Source organism: Pleurodeles waltl, chromosome 3_1 (genome assembly GCF_031143425.1).
Source record: "Pleurodeles waltl isolate 20211129_DDA chromosome 3_1, aPleWal1.hap1.20221129, whole genome shotgun sequence".
In the NCBI taxonomy this organism is placed as follows: Eukaryota; Metazoa; Chordata; class Amphibia; order Caudata; family Salamandridae; genus Pleurodeles; species Pleurodeles waltl.
This window is the reverse complement of record NC_090440.1, coordinates 471,081,888-471,098,333: the sequence shown is the minus strand read 5'-3', so window position 1 is coordinate 471,098,333 and position 16,446 is coordinate 471,081,888.

Sequence of the window (16,446 nt, the reverse complement as noted above, 5' to 3'; positions counted from 1 at the left end):
ATTCACATAGACTGCATTTGGGATGGTGTGAGGTAACCTGGTACATCTTTCCATTGACCTACATTGTCAATGTGTGACATTTACCAACGGCAGACTCCTTACTCCCACAGGTGTGTTGGCTCTTTTCCATTTACACTGTTCAGGCCAATTTCACAAATGACAAACTTATAGTGCAAATAGTTGGTTAATTCTGAAGTACTCATTATATGGATCACTAGCTTTTTTTACATTCAATTAATCTAACAAAGCATACCATGGCATGTTGAAAGTCACCTATGTAACAGTGCCACATATGGTAAAAGATGTGCCCTGTGATGCCAGTACATACCACAGAAACTCAATCAGATGTAGTATGATATTTTATTAATTAGTCCACAAGTCTACACATACCCAGAGAGGAAGCTTTCAGTGAAACACAGGCCAGCCCTTTCATTGGGACCAAAGTCCAAGGATGTAGTCTATATTATGGTACTAGTCTGTATTGAATGTATGCAGCAAGTCAATGGGCCTGGCTGTAAAAGGGTCTGTACAGTCATGCACAAGTAGTTTACCCTTCAGAAGGCCACAATGGTGTGTTGTGTTCCATAGTAGCTAACATCACAATATATTTGGTTGGCCCTGGGCTACATGATGTCAGTAGGCTGGCTTAGTCAGCATAGGCCATGTCCAGGGTTGAGGATAGTCAACAGATGACTAAAAAGGTATGTATTTATGTCCCTGTACTTTTCAGCATGAGAGAATTACACAGTTAGTGTGTTAACAATGTAAACATTCATGTGCTAGGTTTATACAAAATGTATGTTAACCAAACAGAAATCTTAAAATATACAATTATGATCTGTTTATTCATCTATTTCATCTATACAGGTCAACACTCATCAGAAGCAAGCAGATTGAAGATCTATCACCCAGAAGGTGCAGAACCTGGGGGACTATTGCTGGTGCAGTGACCATTGCCAGAAAAGGTGAGAGGACCTGACGCTGGACCCAAAAGATCACAGCGATCCAGGGGGGCCTTTCTTCCAATGTCGACAGAGCATGCCGGCCCCTGACCTCACTAATGCCCTGCTTACTGGTGATGGCTTACCCAGAGCTTGATAGGTGGCTGAGGGACTGACAGCAGCTACAAGGGGGGAGTCCTGGCCAGAGTGATACATGCTACATTGCCAACTTTGTGTGTTATTGGGGGTGGTCCATGTGCGACGCACAAGACAAGTTATTGTTTGTGTAGGTCTGGTAGTGGGTGCATGCTGATGTACTCTTCCTATCTTTCCTTAATGTCAGGAACACAGCAGAGTCCAGTCTACTAACAAGTTTACTGTCTTGAGCATACACTGTGAGGCATGTGCAGGCACATGACTGACTACTGTGATTAATCAGCTCATGGTGTTTGTTGTTATGGTTGATATTTGTACCCACCAGGGCACTTGTCTTTCGTGTGTCAGAGTGATGCTACCTCACCACTGTGTCTCATGTGATGGTGGCCCTCTTATATGTTACTGTGACATTGCACACAATGCACTTTGGGGGCAGTCACTGAGCAATACTTTACCTTGGTAAGTGAGGAATGTACAGTTACACGAGACAGCAAACATCATTGGTGCCATCAGTATTAGTGCCTACGTGTTGGCATGTGTACCTTCTATAGTATAATTTCCCATATTGTTTCACCCATGATCAACATGTCTTCATAGGGTGATGTGTGATTCCCTCACATATGAATGTGTAGGCCAAATTGTATTGGAAAATAGTTATATGTGATGGGTATACATTTCATGTGTAACCACACATAGGAGTGTGTAAACATTCCATTACTCAGTGTCATTAGTCAGGTCCAGTTGCTGAAGCAATGAAGGACATGGCAGGTAGACTTACAGAAAGTTATCACAACGTGAATTTCCATGCCATTGATGTGGAAATATTCAGGTGATTTGCACATGTTTATTTGTGAAGGTTCATTCACAGACTGTTGACATGCATCAGGGAGTGACATGCAGGAATGTAGGAATTATATGTGAGTGTCTACACTGTTTGCATGAAAAAGATGGTACAGCGATGTGCCTTCCCTTTAGGAAACAGATTAAACCACCTCTTAAGGTAATGGAGATTCCCTGAGCCTAAACAACCTTCAATGGACTATTGGCTTTTAGTTATGTAATTTTAGAATGGTGTTCTCACCAGTACCAATCTGGACTGTGGATTTCCCTAGGACTAGCTGATTCATTATGCTGTGGATATTTGTTGGCAAATCTCCCATCTTGCCCACATTATCTAGGTCTACTTTCCTATGTGACGTGTGATACATAGTAAAGCTACATAAGTATAACTTTCATGAAACTATTCTGACAATGGACATATTAGGACGCTTTCATTGGGAAGTTTCAACAGTGTGACATGAGTTTTTCCGTGTCACCTTATTACTACTACTTTACATATTGCATCAGCATAGCTATATTAGTTGACAATCATTTCATCATGATATAGTATTAAGAACAAGAACATTTGCTGATTGCAGGGCTTTCTGTGAAATCTGTGGCAATGAATTTGGCATTATGATTCTATATGGTAAAATCAGATTACTGAGGCATGCTACAAGATCCAAACTATTCAAGGTGATAAGCTGTCCTGCTTGATACATGGGAATTGTGATAAGACAACTTAACTCATGCAACTGGAGCTGTCTGTGATTATGGATTTACTGTGAGCAACTGTATACAGGTCATGTAGCATGCATGCATGTGGTCTTGCTAAAGTTGTAGCCACTTTATTGGACCTTGTAGTTGGTATATACTGTACATTTTAGTAATGTTCTGTGATCGAAGCTGTTGGTCAAGTGTGTTCCAGCACATGTAATAAACCAATTCTGATTTCTCATTTCAGCATTATCCCAGGCATGATACATGTCCAACATCTGTGGGGAAGCAGTTGGTCACAGTATCTGTAGTTGTGGCACAACAATCGCGGAGAGACCCAGTGCCCACAGGGTGAGGGAAGTGCCAGAGAGGATACAGACTCAACCTCTTCATCATCAAACTCCAGTGGACACTCCATAGCGGTGGTGGAACACACAGGACCAGTTCCTACACCATCCTTGTCCGCCACCCACACTACCATCTCCACCCTCCCTGTTGCTCCCCTCCCAGTTGGTCAGGCCCACTCACCTAAGAGGGGAGCCATCTCCTTCGCTGGAGGCACCTAACCTCTGCCCCTGTTACCTCTGCTGCCATGAATGAGGAGGCTATTGACCTCCTGAGAAACACCTCTTTGGATCAGACAGCACTACTGAATGCCATCCAAGTGCAGGGAAGCCATCTGCTATAGATGGTGGCATACCTGGAAGGCATCCACAGTGCTATTTCTGCCCTACAAAAACATTTTCAGACTCTGGCCTCCTCCCTCATGACAGACTTTCACCCATCCCAACCTTCCACCCCACCTCCTTTCTTTTCCCTATCCAATTTCCCTATTCCTAAGTCTATCCCAAGCACACTCACACATTAGCACACACACACCTCAACAGCCCCAAGCAGCACACAAAAATAAAAAAAAACACAAAACACACAAGCATGCAATCACTTACCAGACATTCACCCCCTCACCACCACCACCCCCAACATGTCCCTGGATACCACTCCCACATCCACAGACCCATCCCAGCATTTGCCCAGACACCATACCCACACACCCATTCACCACCCTCAGCATTAACCAAGACACCACACAATATCACCTCCACACCCACAGACCCATCCAACACTCCAGCCTTCCCATAGATGCCACACCCACAGACCCATCTACCACCCCAGCATTCCCCCAAACACCACAACACACACCAACAGACCCATCCACCACCCTCAGCGTACCCAACACGTCCACATCACACACCACCAAAAACACAAACACCCACACTCACCACATAACAGACACCTGCAAAACACAAACCCAATGCGGAAGACACACAGACAGGGTCACAAAAAACATACCCACCCACACCTGACAGCTCCACTCCCTCAACCTCCCAATCCCTAATCCCTCAAGGACATCCTACCCCTGTCAAAACCACCAGCCCAAAATCCAAAAGGACCGCTTCCACACCCTAACCCATCCCTTCCACATCCAAATCCTCCCCGGTGAAACCTGATCCTCCACCACTAAATCAAAAACCAAAACCCCTCCCAAACCCAAGGACACCCCTCCCATAGACAGCACCACCCCTCCCAAAACAAAGAACACTCCTCCCGAAGTCAGGGCCATCCTTTCAAAAACCAAACCCACCTATACCAAAACTGACTCCACCCCTTACAAATTACATCATTGAGGAGCCTGGACTGCCCACTGGATGTCCCTTCCTGGGGAGGTTCCCATGGCAGTGTCATGAGAGGCAAGTTTAGTGGCACAGTGTTTCGGAGCCCTCGCTCCTTGATCACGGGTTTGGGTGGTCTACCCGAATCCGTGATCATGCACCAGGACCCGTGATCAAGGAGCGAGGGCTCCAAAACGCATAGGGTTGGCATTGCTGCTGTTAATAAAAATAAACTACGTTATGTGGATATGAGTCGAGGTCCGTCGTCTACGTTGCGCTTTATTTTCGCATGGAGGTGACGTACGAGTGTTGAATTTTTAAAGGGTTCGCTACCCTGCCGCTAGCTCTCTGGGTTCACGTGGCTGGGATACAGCGACAAGTTGTTTGGTGCTTTATATTTATATATATATACATATATATATAATTAAAATTGTTTTAAATAACGTTTAAATGTCTGTAATTTTTGAAAATAGTTTTTTTTATTGATTTTGTGATGTATTGAGGCATATTTTGGAAGGATTTATATGGATTTTAGTTAGGTAAGATGATTACAATGTTGCTAAAAAATTTAGATCTATTTTTAATGTTTATTTTCATACTGTCTTTAACATAAAATGTTGTTATTTTTATGTTTTTTTCATTAGAATATTTATTTTGACAATATTTATATAGTCTATATTGTATTGGGCAATTTTGTTTACTATTTCTATATTTATTTAAGGGTTATGATTTATTTGGTTCCCATATTTTTGTTATCAAAATTAGTGAAAATTGATATTTTTAAATGCAATATTTAGGTTCTCAATATTTGTCTTTTTATTATTTAAGTATAGGAAGACAATATTTTTGTGAATAATATTTACTTTCCAATATTTCTGTGAATCGATACTGAATGCACCGATATTATGACATCGATAACTTGCAGGGACAAAAACAGGGCTGGCATATTTATGCACACATAGCACGAAACAAGGTATGCCTTACTGCTATTAATATATACAACCACAATAATGTCAAAAATGTATCTTGTATTCTTATGATGTGGCAATGTCCTGGTAAAGTAGTGTACTGTAAGTAAGGTTTCATATATGCTAATCCACATCATTCCAGTTTCTCTTTTGAAGGTCCAGTTTGGCCAATCCCTCAGCAACCTGTGACCACTTCTATTGCTTCCGCACTTCATGCACCACTGTGTAAGCTGGCCTCAGACCCAGATGAGTAGTAGAGCATGATGCGTCAACATCCATGTAAATTGATAACAGTCTATTGTCCTCATTACAACATTGGTGGAAAATCCCTCTTACCGCCGTGCAGAAGACCGCCAACACACCGCTGCGGCAGTGGAATTCCGCTACAGCTATTACGACTCACAGCTCGGAATCCGCCAAAATCCAGACACCCACACAAGTCCGCCACACCAAAGGTCAGTGATAAACTGACGATAATAAAACCTCCACCATCACGCCAACAGGAATACGCCCACACTATCACGACCCACGAATCCACGAGGCAGTCTTTCAACCGTTGCATTCCATTGGCGGTACACACCGCCGTGCTCAAAATACCCACACATTTACAAAACACAACCACATTGGACAATTCAAAATACACACACCTGATACACATACACACACCACTCCCACACACCCAATACAATATAAAACACACACCAACATCACCCACAAACCCTTACTACCAAAATTTCGAAACAAGGCAACAGAGAGACACCACCAGAAACAACACTAGCATCCACAGGCACACAACAACATCACTCACACACCATCCACGCACCTCAGACAATACACACAAACACATCCCTTCACACATCACAACCGACACCACCTCACACATCACCCACACCACATCATGGCACCTCAACGACACCCCATGTTCTCTGAGGAGGAGCTCAGGGTCATGGTGGAGGAAATCATCTGGGTAGAGCTGAAGCTATTCGGATCACAGGTTCAGCACACCTCCACTGCTAGGAAGATGGAGCTATGGCGCAGAATCGTCGACAGGGTCAACGCAGTGGGACAGCATCCAAGAACTAGGGATGACATCAGGAAGAGGTGGAATGACCTACGGGGGAAGGTGCGTTCCGTGGTCTCAAGACACCAGATTGCAGTACAGAAGACTGGCGGCAGACCCCCACCTCCTCCCACACAACTATCAACATGGGAGGAGCAAGTCTTGGTTATACTGCATCCTGAGGGCCTCACAGGAGTAGCAGGAGGAAGGGACTCTGGTAAGGCAAATCTTTACTACCTCATCCCCCACCCTACCTGCATGCTATCACATAACCCCACCCTCACCCCATCACTCCAACACCTCACAAATGTCCCACTATCACAATCCACACATCCCAACACCAAGCCCTGCATGCAACACCAAAGCATGGACACCCATCACCAAAGCATGTCCACAACAGACACCCACACAGACCCCTAAACCAGTTATCACACAAAGTCCTAGACAAGAATGCAAGCACTGGAGTACAGGGTCACTCACCCATTGCACACGATGGCACACACAGATGCAATAATCATGCCTTTACACCCCTGCAGGACCCCTACCCAATGTCACCTGACAGGAGGTTCCAGACATGTCCACTCCCCCCACAGAAGAGGCCCACAGTGATGACAGCAGCTCTGTCCAACTGGATTAAGATGACCAGCCCGGCCCATCTGGGACCTTGGGACAGTCGGTTCCCCTGAGACTGGCACAAGCCACCAGAGAGCCTCCCCCCCTCAGGAAACACCAGCACAGCACCCACCCAGCGGGCCCATCCCTCTGTCCCCAGGACACGTCAAGCAGCAGTGTGTCCACCACTACAGGGAACCCAGGCAAACCCCCACCCAAAGAAAATCAGGGACCTGGGGGCAGTGGGCACACGGTTCAGAGGACAGAGGTACAGGAAAACAGGGGAACTGGGAGGACTGCTGTGCGACAGGGGGAGGACAGGCCCAGGGAACCCACTCTCCACGAGCCACTCTCCAACATCATGGGAGCGTACCATCATTCCCAGGAGATGATCGCAACGGTACTGGTCAACTTTTAGGAGACCCAGCGGCTGCAGAAGGAACACTATCTGGGGATCAGGGAGGAACTCAAGTCCATCAACACCACCCTGGTCACCATTGTAGGGGTGCTGAAGGACCTTGTCAACACCAGGAGGGACACTGTGGCACAACAAGGGGCCCCTGACACTAGCCTGAATGATGAACAGCCCACCACCTCCGCCGGCGCTAGTGGACAGGAGGCACCGCCACAGGACCACAATACCAGCACCCCACCCCCTGCAGATGGAGAACCACCCGCAAACGGTCCCTGAGATCCAGGAACAAGACAGAGAACAATGCCAAGACCCCCACCAGGAAATGAGACCCCCCTGAATGTCATCCTGCCGTCCCACTTTGTCACCCTGTCCATCCATCAACTGCCCTAGCTCCACTTCCTATGCCCCTTTGGACAATGCACCTGTGAAATGAATGGACTGGACTCTGCCATGGACATTCCTCCACCATCACCCCTGCCCATTTTACAACCCCCTCCACTTATTTGCACAGAAATAAACACCCTTAAATCACAAAACAATCTGTAGTCAGTCTGTGATTTCACAAATGTGTATTTACAATAACTATGGAACATAGCAATGTAAATTTTAGTGTCAACATACCGATGTAACACAGCTCTAGTCCATGAGGTAATATAGCAGAGGTCACACAGTGGGACCCAAATCTTTTAAATGGGAAGGCAAAGTGACAAGTCATGGTCCATATACTGGGTAAAAGTGACATACTTATGATAGGTCACACAATTGTATGAGATGTGTGGGGCAGTGATATCTTCTTACCTGTATCTCACTGGAAGTATTGCTGGATAACGTTGTTTCTGTTGTCGATATCCTCTTCTTCTGCCTCCTCTTCTTCACTGTCCACAGGCTCCACAGCTGCCACAAGACCTCCAGCTGGACTATCCTCCTGCTTAAAAGGCACCTGTCGTCGCTAAGCCAGGTTGTGCAGCCTACAACAGGCCACGATGATCTGGCACACCTTCTTTGGTGAGTAGTAGAGAGAACGACCTGTCATATGGAGGCACCGGAACCTGGCCTTCAGGAGGCCGAAGGTTCTTTCTATAATCCTCCTAGTTCACCCATGTGCCTCATTGTAGCGTTCCTCTGACCTTGTTCTGGGATTCCTCACTGGGGTCAGTAGCCATGACAGGTTGGGGTACCCAGAGTCACCTGCAAATGTCGAGGGACAACTGTTAGACACACACTAACCCGTAGGGACAACCCCAGACTCAGACAACTATTCACAGAGTATAGGGTCCTTGTCCTCACCTATTAGCCACACACGGTACCTCTGGAGTTGCCCCATCACATAAGGGATGCTGCTATTCCTCAGAATGTAAGCTTCATGCACTGAGCCTGGAAACTTGGCATTCACATGGGAGATGTACTAGTCGGCCAAACACACCATCTGCACATTCATAGAATGGTAGCTCTTCCGGTTTCTGTTCACCGGTTCACTCCTGCGGTGGGGTGCTAATGCCACATGTGTACCATCAATGGCACCAATGATGTTGGGGATATGTCCCAGGGCATAGACGTCACCTTTCGTTGTAAGCAAATCCTCCACCTGAGGGAAAACGATGTAGCTGCGCATGTGTTTCAGCAGGGCAAACAACACTCTGGACAACACGTTAGAGAACATTGGCTGGGACATCCCTGATGCCATGCCCACTGTTGTTTGAAAAGACCCACTTGCCAGGAAGTGGAGTACTGACAGGACCTGCACTAGAGGGGGGATTCCTATGGGATGGCGGATAGCTGACATCAGGTCTGGCTTCAACTGGGCACACAATTCATGGATTGTTGCACGATCAAGTCTGTAGGTGACTATTATGTGTCTCTGTTCCATTGTCGACAGTTCCACCAGCGGTCTGTACACCGGAGTATGCCGCCATCTCATCACCTGCACCAGCGGACGTGCCCTATGGAGCGAGCAGAGAGTCAGCCAACACTGAGGTATTACAAAATGTAATTTGAACAAATTTCTAAATCGGCAATGTGCCTGTTACTGTGTGTATGCAAGGTCTAGAGAGGTGTGACGCAGTTATTATTAATGCCATGTGGCCCCCTGAAATTTCGGGTGCCTGAGCTGTAAGGTGGGGCAAGGGGATATGAGGTAACTGCGCTGGCGTTCTACACCGTCGCAGTAGGCAGTCGAAGACCGCGGTGCAATCCTGCATTGGTTAACATTGGACCCAATGGGTCCCAGGAGCCAATGACCATGTACGCCGGCGGTGACGGTACGCACCGCCGCGGACGTGACTGCCATTTTCTATCTGTACACTCACTTGATACCTGACCTTCAACAGGAGAGGACCTACACTGCAAGTGCTGCTGTGACCTCAGTCTGGAAGCGACGATGGCTCATATGTCTGGGGAAAGGGCCCCTGCCTTCACTTCAGAAGAGATGGAGAAGTTAGTGTTTGGGGTCCTCCCCCATTACGCACTACTCTACGGTCCTCCAGACAAACAGGTGAGTACACTGGGAGCATGCTGCATGTGCACTGCCTGTTTGGAGTGGTGTGGATGGAAGATACATGGGGGGACTGAGCCCTGCATGAGCGGACCGTGAGTGTATGTGCGTCAGGGCAAGGGTGGGAATGTGGGCCAATGACTATGACGGTCCGGATGGTTAAAGTTTTTCCTTTTCCACTGTACTATTCCTCTAGGTCAGCGCCCACCAGAAGAAGGATATTTGGCGTGCCATCGCCAAGGACGTTTGGACCCGGGGGGTCCACCACAGACAGAGCACCCACTGTTGGAAAAGATGGGAGGACATTCGCCGCTGGAGCAAGAAGACGGCGGAGGCCCAGCTGGGGATGGCCTCTCAACGTGGGAGGGGTGCCACCCCTGATGTTCCGGATCCTGGCGGTGGCGTATCCGGAGTTGGATGGGCGCTTGAGGGCATCACAGCAGTCACCGGAGCTGGAGGGAGCTGCATCCCACTTGGCCCTGGAGGGGGAGACAATTGAATCTGAAGCCACCAGTGGGATGGAGGGCAAGGGGAGCTCCATGGCGGGGACAGGAGGTGACAGCAGCAACAGCAACACCTCCTCTGATGGGAGCTCCCTTGCGGTTGCGAGCCCCTCTGTGCCCCCCGCATCAACAGGTACACCCGCCACCCCCCCTACCAGCACCGCCCTCCCAGCAGCCCCTCAGCGTGTGTCCCGTGGCTGCTCACCCAGGAGGGTGGGCATCTCCTTCGCCCCAGGCACCTCAGGCCCTGCCCCAGTCAGCCCTGCTGCCCTCAGTGAGGAGGCTATTGACCTCCTGAGATCCCTCACTGTTGGGCAATCAACCATTCTGAATGCCATCAAGGGTATCGAGAGGCATTTGCAACAAACAAATGCATACCTGAAGGGCATGGACTCTGGCGTGGCAGCCCAAGAGAGAGCATTTCAGACTCTGGTGTGGCACCCAACAGAGGGCATTTCAGACTCTGGCCTCTGCACTGATGCTAGCCAGTGTCCCTGTGTCCAGCCTCCCCCCTCCAACTTCCTCAGAACAAATAGATTGTGCTGAAACCCTAGACTGTAAGGCAGTTTGTTCGCATGTTTTGCTGCAACACTGGAGCTGTGGGCTTATTCAAATGAATCTACCCTTGATTTTGTACATTCTACACAGACGTTGCTTTTGCTGGGGCTCCCAATTGTATCTGAGCCTGAGTTACATTCCACTGCATTTAAGGAACAAAACCAATCTGGATTCTATCTGGATTCCATCTATGGTTCTACTTCCAGTGGTCCACTGTGTCACAGAAATGACATGCAGTGCTCTTCTTCAGCAAATCAGTGTTTGCATTCAATACAGAATTATTCACAACGTCTCTTCTGTGGCCTTACATTTGCATCATCTCACTTTCAATTCTCACATCTTGCATGAAATGTGCTCTGTGCAGCTGAGCACTTTCAGACCACATAAATCCGAAATCACAATCTGTCATCTGGTTCTTGCCATTTCTCTGAAACTGCTTTGTTCTGGCCACCATCTGCTTCTTGTTGATCTATTTTCTGCTTCACTTCAAATCAATCACTACTCTACTTGGCATACTTCAGGATCCAATTGATACCATTAGTCTTGCAACATCACACTCTGTTGAAAATGAGAAGCTAGCTCAGGGTGCAAACCCATAAGAATAGCAGAAACAAAACTGCTAGCAAAATCTTTCATCCCTCCTATGTTTCTCAAAAGTCTGCTTGAGCCTCTCATAATAAGCATGTTCTGTCTCTTCCGGCTGTTGCGTTGATCACAAAATCTTTATACTTTTCTTCTCAGACACCTTCTTTTTTATTTTTAAATTCTCTATCACTGCTCTGTATTTGCCAGGAACCACCTCAGACAGAGAATTATCAGGTGCAACTCTCTCCCAGATAGCTAAGCAACACCAACCTTACACCCAGACCACAAATCACTAGACACAACAATCCCAAACAGCACATCTAAATCAGTTGAAAGCATTTTCAGAATCTGCATACTCCTTTGTACCATTTATCTGGATCTACTCTCAATTTTGGAAAATGTAACAGAAAGAAATAAAGATCACCTCTCATCCAAGACACATTTACATAGTTCCCTCTTTGTACTTCTCTCTGGGGAAATACTGTAACTGTTTCTAACTATGAATGACTAACAGACCCCTTTGTCTTCTTGCCTGTCTCTGTATTTTTTTAATAGTAATCTTCTCTCATCTTTCTCTGTAGTTCCTTTGTGAGAAAACAGGTCTGATTGCAGAGGCCCCCTATATTTTTGCTACCATTTTTCTTTTTCCTGGTGTTTTCTTGACTCTATTGGTGCCCTGGGTACTGCCAACCACTTCCAGGGCCTGTGCTCTTTAGAAAATGAGTATGCAAATTAGGCTAATTATAATCGGCTAGGTCAACCAACCTATAAGTCCCTAGTATATGGTAGGGCATGTAGGTGTAGGGGCCCCAGCATAGGTGGTACACCCATATATTCACTGTTGAGGAGAACAGTATCATTCTGAAGGCAGGCCTGCCTTGCTGACTGCTTTTAAATTAAAGTTCCACACAAATTCGACTTTGGAATTAAAAGTAGTTCCAAAGCCTTAAACTACCTTATTTGTACATATAGGTCACCCCTAAGGTGTGCCCTATGTGCCCTTAGGGTTGGGTGCCATGTAAATAAAAACAGGGACCTTATAAAATAGTGTTATAAGCCCTGGTGAGGTACAACAGCCAAATTAATTTTTTCCTCATTGTAGTGAAAGGCCTCCATAGGCTAGAAAGGGGAGACTTTATTTTAATTTACAAAGTCCCCTTAAGTAACAGATACCTTAAGTTTGGTATCAACTTAAAGTTATAATAAATCCCACAACGTACAATTGTTGGATTTAATATAACTTGTTCAGGTAATGAGTTTTAAACTCTACCTAAAAAGTTGCCAACTTCAGCCCTGTAGTGCTCTCTTCTGATTGGCCAGCCTGTGGCAGCCTGTGGCAGCCTGGCCAGGCTGCCTTGATGAGGTGTGAAGTAGCCTAGGCTGAACACAAAGGACTGTGCCTGTGGGAGGAGAAATGCCCTCAGCAGATGGAGAAGCAGGAATGGGGAGGGTTGCCAAACTGGTCTTCAAAGGCAAGGAAGGACATTTGGAGTAGCCCGGCACCTCCCTCACATCCTGCAACACCAGACAACTATGTACCCTCTTGATTAGATTAGGAGAGCACAGGTGAGGGGTGTGTTTAAGATTTTTAGCCACACCAGTGGGTGGGCTCAGCCAGATGTAACCTCCAAAAATCAGTTTCAGCCATGATGGATTTTTGAAGAATGTTGCTCTCTGGGATTGATTTTTCCACACTTCACAGGAAGTGGTCATCACAGGGGGAAGGACCCTGCATCTGATTAGAGAACCAGAAACCCCCTGTGTTTCACCCAGGGGCAAGGATAAAACTGGCAGAGCTGCACCCACAGCTCAGATCTCTACCAGATTCCTATAAGGAAGAAATACAGAGGAAGAAGGACTGCCCTGCTGGACCCCTGACCTGCACCTGGACACTGCACTCTGGAGGACTGCACCAGCTGCACACTTGGGTCTCACCACAAGAAGGACTTTGCCCGGCTTCAATTGGTCCAAGGAGGGACTCCCTGTTTGCTACAGGTGGAAAATTGCTAACCTGAGTCCCATGAACCAACTCCTGAAGAAACTGTCCAGCTGACCACTGTCCTGTGGCCAGATTTGGAGTTTGTGCCATATGCATTCTGGGAGTTGTATTCCACACCCTCATGGATCATCTCAGAGCTTCTGGAACCTTAGGGTGAGCTGTGGACCTCAAACAAACCTTAAAAGAACATCTAGGAGAAGATCCAGAAGTTTGGAGAACTTTTGAAAAAAAAGCTCCATAAAGTGACTGACCCGCCACAGCAACTCTAGCCAGCGTGCCTCTACCGCGACCTGGCCTGACTTGCAGGTTCATCCTGGTGAAGAAAATCCCTGAAAAAGTGACTAAGTCTGAACATAGAAAGTTGCCCGGGACCTCCTAGGCAGTGTATCTGAAGAGGGCTCAGGAATGTTGGATCAAGATTCAGGTTTGCCCCGGTCGAAGGATTTTTACCTTGGAAAAGAGACCAAGGTGGTCATTACAACCCTGGCGGACAGTGTTAAAGCGGCGGTAAGACCGCAAACTGGCCGGCGGTAAAAAAAATGGAATTACGACCGTGGCGGAAACCGCCAACAAAGGCAGCCACTTTAACACTCCGACCGCCACGGCGGTACAAACAAACAGTGCGGCTGTCACCGCCAACAGACAGGCGGAAGACAATGTACCGCCCACAGCATCACAACCTACCAATCCGCCACCTTTTCCGGGGCGGATTCACCGCAGACAAAAACACGGTGGAAACAGGACTTCGAAAGGAAAACTCTCACCTCTACACACCCCACGAGGAATCCGGATGCCATGGAACCAGAGCTGCAGATCCTGCCAGCCCTTATCTTCTTGCTCCTCTACCAGGAGCACGAACGCCGGCGGCGAGACAACGGTGAGTACTGCACCTACCACACAGGGGAGGGGGGAGGGAAAAAACAGGGACACACACACAGAACACGCAACACCCCCACCACACCCTCACCCACGACAACACACACACCAATACAGCATGATACATTACAGTTACACCCCCTAAAACCACCGGAAGAATGCAAAGACAAAAGAAAATGAGTGTAACCATTGTAATATATTAAAAGCAAGTACGCAAAAATATATATGTACCATATCAACAAAATATACACCAAGCTCAGTAGTCCAGGTAGTGCTCCAATGAAGTCCGTGGAACACTGGGACAACACGGTATGGGCGAGGCCCACACAAGATCCCCGACCATGACAGAGAGAACACTGCAGGGGCATCAGATACCAATAAAACAGGCACCTCAGGGGGGGGGAAGAGGGGCACCTCAGCCGGTTGAGTGCACAACGCCAAATCCACGAGAGGGCCACATGCCAACTGTACCATCCTGGGGAGTGCAAAGCCACAGTCTCTCAAGTCTCTACAGTGGGTGGGTTGCCCACTGTTCCATCCTGGGGAGTGCAAAGCCACAGTCTCTCAAGTCTCTACAGTGGGTGGGTTGCCCACTGCTTTATCCTTGGGAGTGCAAAGCCACAGTCTCTCAAGTCTCTACAGTGGGTGGGTTGCCCACTGTACCATCCTGGGGAGTGTAAAGCCACAGTCTCTCAAGTCTCTACAGTGGGTGGGTTGCCCACTGCTTTATCCTGGGGAGTGCAAAGCCACAGTCTCTCAAGTCTCTACAGTGGGTGGGTTGCCCACTGTTACATCCTGGGGAGTGCATAGCCACAGTCTCTCAAGTCTCTACAGTGGGTGGGTTGTCCACTGCTTTATACTGGGGAGTGCAAAGCCACAGTCTCTCAAGTCTCTACAGTGGGTGGGTTGCACACTGTTCCATCCTGGGGAGTGCAAAGCCACAGTCTCTCAAGTGGATAACAGTCTCCACTGGTTCTGAAGGGGGCATGGTGCCCAGAGTGCTTCATCCTGCTAAGGACAGAGGTAGTGGATGATAGTCTCCACTGGTTCTGGAGGGGACATGGTGCCCAGAGTGCTTCATCCTGCTCGTGACGGACTCAGTAGCGTCAGTACCGTTGGCGCTCATGGGCCAGCGGTGCTTGAGGCGGCGGTGCCCTGTTCAGCGGTGCTTGAGGCGGCGGTGCCTTGTTCAGCGGTGCTTGAGGCGGCGGTGCAATGTTCAGCGGTGCTTGAGGTAGCGTGGCCCTGTTCAGCGGTGCTTGTGGCGGCGGGTTCCTCTGCAATGACTCAGCTGCTGGCGGTCCTCTCTAGCTCAGCGGGGCTTGTGCTAGCGGTCCTCTCTAGCCCAGCGGGGCTTGTGCTGGCGGTCCTCTGTAGCTCAGCGGGGCTTGTGCTGGCGGTCCTCTCTAGACCAACGGGACTTGTGCTGGCGGTCCTCTCTAGCTCAGCGGAGCTTGTGCTGGTGGTCCTCTCTAGCCCAGCGGGGCTTGTGCTGGCAGTGGCCTCTTGGGCAGCTGGGCAGGTGCTGGCGGTGGCCTCTTGGGCAGCAGGGCAGGTGCTGGCAGTGGCCTCTTGGGCAGCAGGGCAGGAGCTGGCGGTGGCCTCCTGGGCAGCGGGGATGATGGCGGTGGCCTCCAGGGCAGCGGGGATGATGGCGGTCTTCTCCGCCGTGCTGCTCTTCCCAGACGTGCCAGGTTTCTTGTGGCCCTTCCCCACCTTGGAAGGTGTCGCAGCTGACTCCACACTCCCACCGGGACCCCTGGGAGCGGCTTTGGTGACTGGACTTTTCCCCCTCTCCCGCTGGGCACTGGCCAACTTTTGATGCTTGACAGGTGGGGGACTGTCCGTGCTGTGGCTCCGTGCCACACTGGCTGCCCTGGTGGCCGGTGCACTCCAGATTCCGGTGACTACAGGCACCACTGGTCCCGGAGATGTTGTGGCTGAGGTGCTAGGTTGGGACCTGGAGAGTCGGGACCTAGGAGACGGACGGGGTGGGGGAGGTGAGAGAAAGAGTTCAAGGTTGGACAGGAAAGGTTTTTGGGAGACACTGGGACGGGTAGCTGGAGGGGGTTTGGG